Here is a 5000-nt window from a genome sequence, read left to right as displayed (position 1 = left end):
GTCCGATTCGCCTGCTGGAATTACCGCACGGGCAGGACACCTCGCTCCGACGAATCGGTTTTTTCCATTTTTTCCGAAAAATAAATTTTTGTAATTTTTTTTAATGTTAAAAACGTTAATAAACGTCATGTTTACGCGTGGATTAAACATTGAAATAATTTTAAAACGCTTATTAAAAAAGTTGGTGTCGACCGTGGGACTTAGAAAAATTTCGGGAAGTCCGATTCGCCTGCTGGAATTACCGCACGGGCAGGACACCTCGCTCCGACGAATCGGTTTTTTCCATTTTTTCCGAAAAATAAATTTTTGTAATTTTTTTTAATGTTAAAAACGTTAATAAACGTCATGTTTACGCATGGATTAAACATTGAAATAATTTTAAAACGCTTATTAAAAAAGTTGGTGTCGACCGTGGGACTTAGAAAAATTTCGGGAAGTCCGATTCGCCTGCTGGAATTACCGCACGGGCTGGACACCTCGCTCCGACGAATCGGTTTTTTCCATTTTTTCCGAAAAATAAATTTTTGTAATTTTTTTTAATGTTAAAAACGTTAATAAACTTCATGTTTACGCATGGATTAAACATTGAAATAATTTTAAAACGCTTATTAAAAAAGTTGGTGTCGACCGTGGGACTTAGAAAAATTTCGGGAAGTCCGATTCGCCTGCTGGAATTACCGCACGGGCAGGACACCTCGCTCCGACGAATCGGTTTTTTCCATTTTTTCCGAAAAATAAATTTTTGTAATTTTTTTTAATGTTAAAAACGTTAATAAACGTCATGTTTACGCATGGATTAAACATTGAAATAATTTTAAAACGCTTATTAAAAAAGTTGGTGTCGACCGTGGGACTTAGAAAAATTTCGGGAAGTCCGATTCGCCTGCTGGAATTACCGCACGGGCTGGACACCTCGCTCCGACGAATCGGTTTTTTCCATTTTTTCCGAAAAATAAATTTTTGTAATTTTTTTTAATGTTAAAAACGTTAATAAACTTCATGTTTACGCATGGATTAAACATTGAAATAATTTTAAAACGCTTATTAAAAAAGTTGGTGTCGACCGTGGGACTTAGAAAAATTTCGGGAAGTCCGATTCGCCTGCTGGAATTACCGCACGGGCAGGACACCTCGCTCCGACGAATCGGTTTTTTCCATTTTTTCCGAAAAATAAATTTTTGTAATTTTTTTTAATGTTAAAAACGTTAATAAACGTCATGTTTACGCATGGATTAAACATTGAAATAATTTTAAAACGCTTATTAAAAAAGTTGGTGTCGACCGTGGGACTTAGAAAAATTTCGGGAAGTCCGATTCGCCTGCTGGAATTACCGCACGGGCTGGACACCTCGCTCCGACGAATCGGTTTTTTCCATTTTTTCCGAAAAATAAATTTTTGTAATTTTTTTTAATGTTAAAAACGTTAATAAACGTCATGTTTACGCATGGATTAAACATTGAAATAATTTTAAAACGCTTATTAAAAAAGTTGGTGTCGACCGTGGGACTTAGAAAAATTTCGGGAAGTCCGATTCGCCTGCTGGAATTACCGCACGGGCTGGACACCTCGCTCCGACGAATCGGTTTTTTCCATTTTTTCCGAAAAATAAATTTTTGTAATTTTTTTTAATGTTAAAAACGTTAATAAACTTCATGTTTACGCATGGATTAAACATTGAAATAATTTTAAAACGCTTATTAAAAAAGTTGGTGTCGACCGTGGGACTTAGAAAAATTTCGGGAAGTCCGATTCGCCTGCTGGAATTACCGCACGGGCTGGACACCTCGCTCCGACGAATCGGTTTTTTCCATTTTTTCCGAAAAATAAATTTTTGTAATTTTTTTTAATGTTAAAAACGTTAATAAACGTCATGTTTACGCATGGATTAAACATTGAAATAATTTTAAAACGCTTATTAAAAAAGTTGGTGTCGACCGTGGGACTTAGAAAAATTTCGGGAAGTCCGATTCGCCTGCTGGAATTACCGCACGGGCTGGACACCTCGCTCCGACGAATCGGTTTTTTCCATTTTTTTTGAAAAATAAATTTTTGTAATTTTTTTTAATGTTAAAAACGTTAATAAACGTCATGTTTACGCATGGATTAAACATTGAAATAATTTTAAAACGCTTATTAAAAAAGTTGGTGTCGACCGTGGGACTTAGAAAAATTTCGGGAAGTCCGATTCGCCTGCTGGAATTACCGCACGGGCTGGACACCTCGCTCCGACGAATCGGTTTTTTCCATTTTTTCCGAAAAATAAATTTTTGTAATTTTTTTTAATGTTAAAAACGTTAATAAACTTCATGTTTACGCATGGATTAAACATTGAAATAATTTTAAAACGCTTATTAAAAAAGTTGGTGTCGACCGTGGGACTTAGAAAAATTTCGGGAAGTCCGATTCGCCTGCTGGAATTACCGCACGGGCAGGACACCTCGCTCCGACGAATCGGTTTTTTCCATTTTTTCCGAAAAATAAATTTTTGTAATTTTTTTTAATGTTAAAAACGTTAATAAACGTCATGTTTACGCATGGATTAAACATTGAAATAATTTTAAAACGCTTATTAAAAAAGTTGGTGTCGACCGTGGGACTTAGAAAAATTTCGGGAAGTCCGATTCGCCTGCTGGAATTACCGCACGGGCTGGACACCTCGCTCCGACGAATCGGTTTTTTCCATTTTTTCCGAAAAATAAATTTTTGTAATTTTTTTTAATGTTAAAAACGTTAATAAACTTCATGTTTACGCATGGATTAAACATTGAAATAATTTTAAAACGCTTATTAAAAAAGTTGGTGTCGACCGTGGGACTTAGAAAAATTTCGGGAAGTCCGATTCGCCTGCTGGAATTACCGCACGGGCAGGACACCTCGCTCCGACGAATCGGTTTTTTCCATTTTTTCCGAAAAATAAATTTTTGTAATTTTTTTTAATGTTAAAAACGTTAATAAACGTCATGTTTACGCATGGATTAAACATTGAAATAATTTTAAAACGCTTATTAAAAAAGTTGGTGTCGACCGTGGGACTTAGAAAAATTTCGGGAAGTCCGATTCGCCTGCTGGAATTACCGCACGGGCTGGACACCTCGCTCCGACGAATCGGTTTTTTCCATTTTTTCCGAAAAATAAATTTTTGTAATTTTTTTTAATGTTAAAAACGTTAATAAACGTCATGTTTACGCATGGATTAAACATTGAAATAATTTTAAAACGCTTATTAAAAAAGTTGGTGTCGACCGTGGGACTTAGAAAAATTTCGGGAAGTCCGATTCGCCTGCTGGAATTACCGCACGGGCTGGACACCTCGCTCCGACGAATCGGTTTTTTCCATTTTTTTTGAAAAATAAATTTTTGTAATTTTTTTTAATGTTAAAAACGTTAATAAACGTCATGTTTACGCATGGATTAAACATTGAAATAATTTTAAAACGCTTATTAAAAAAGTTTACTCTTGACCGTGGGGACTTAGAAAAATTCCGGCTTGCACGGATTCGACCACTCTGTTTTTCGGAGTTTCTGAGAAAAATAAATTTTTGTAATTTTTTTCATTATGATTTCTGAGTTCTCCCAGTAGTTTAATGTAAGGATTAAGCATTTAAAAATTTTTAAATCGAATATTAAAAAAGTTTACTCTTGCAATTTTTGGAAAAAAAAAATTCTAAAAAATTTTTCTTTCGGTGGAAACTAACGTTTAATATGTACAATAACGATTTATCGAATAAAAATCGTATGTTAATATATGTTCGAATCGACCATAGTTTCAGCGGCTAAGTACCAGCAGCCCGGCCGGTTGGTCTGTACGCGCGGCAGTTTACCACCATAAGCGCCCGTGCTGAGCGGCCGGCGCCGCGGTCGTCGCGGCCGCCCGTTTGGTTACTATAAGAGAGCACGTCGGTTCGAGCGGACCGGTCGGCGCAGCGGCGGGCGAGCGGCTATTCTACGATCTCGGTCGAGAAGCAGTCGTTCAGCTCCTCGAGGTCCATTCCTCGACTGTTCTGTACCGCGTTCCGTTGCGAATTTTTCTCTACACAGCATGACCACGGGTCGGTGTCTCAGACCGAATGGCCCTTATGTGGTAAGCCCAGAATGTTGGGTTGGATACAACGTATATTCGTTATACTTGTACGACTCTCACATCAACTCTCAGAAACCCAAAAGGGGTTTTCTATCCGAGCGAAAATATATTTTTCGTATACAAAAATTTAATGGCAAAGACCAAACGAAATACTACACACAAAAAGGGGCGACGAACAAAAATTGTTCGAATGAAATATAATATATACATATAAAATTGAGGTGTCCTAAGAGAGAAATACATAAACTAAGAGGTATATATTATAAGAAATATATATTATTTCTGGGCAAAGAAGAGAGAACGAAAAGAAGAGTATGATCTTTAACGCGAGGGCCTCGACATGGGTACGCCTAGCATGGTTCGCGCTTTCTCGATATGTCCAGCATGTTAACGTACGCGGTCTTCGGACTTCGTGCGTTATGTCCGTGCTTACACGATGGAGAGCGCTCGAGCATACGTGCTTACAAACCTGAAAGTCGATGTGACATCCGAGATTCTTTTTCTTCTAAAAAGATCTCGGAGAGATACACGGGAGAGTTTGAAATTTTTGGAGGTCCTCCTGATGTATATGCGCGGATATACCCATGTGGTAATTCGTGCGGAGTTGGTAATCTAATAGTGGAGCGAAATTTACCAACTCGAAAGAGAAGAGAGAAGAGAGTAGAGAGAAGAGAGAGGAGAAAGAGAACTGTCTTAAAGACGAGAAAAAGTATCGTCGATCCGACTCTTAAGGGGAGAGAGTCGGCGACTAAGATATATATATACATACATATTTTTGCTTCGTATGATGAAAATTTACTCGAAGCTCCCTGGTTGATCCTGCCAGTAGTCATATGCTTGTCTCAAAGATTAAGCCATGCATGTCTCAGTACATGCCGTATTAAGGTGAAACCGCGAATGGCTCATTAAATCAGTTAT

The 5000-nt window shown here is 37.5% G+C and overlaps 1 non-coding gene across 1 annotated transcript in view; it reads left to right on the top strand.

The window, feature by feature from the left end:
* Positions 1-4888: 4888 nt before the first annotated feature.
* Positions 4889-5000, top strand: part of LOC143175393 (small subunit ribosomal RNA) — a 1921-nt gene continuing 1809 nt past the window's right edge. The window contains exon 1 of the ribosomal RNA XR_013000189.1: positions 4889-5000. This exon is cut by the window's right edge and continues 1809 nt beyond it. This is a non-coding gene — a ribosomal RNA (small subunit ribosomal RNA).

The sequence above is a fragment of the Nomia melanderi genome, unplaced genomic scaffold (assembly GCF_051020985.1).
Source record: "Nomia melanderi isolate GNS246 unplaced genomic scaffold, iyNomMela1 scaffold0078, whole genome shotgun sequence".
Lineage (NCBI taxonomy): Eukaryota > Metazoa > Arthropoda > Insecta > Hymenoptera > Halictidae > Nomia > Nomia melanderi.
The sequence above is the reverse complement of the archived record's forward strand: the minus strand, read 5'-3'. Positions and strand labels throughout refer to the sequence as shown.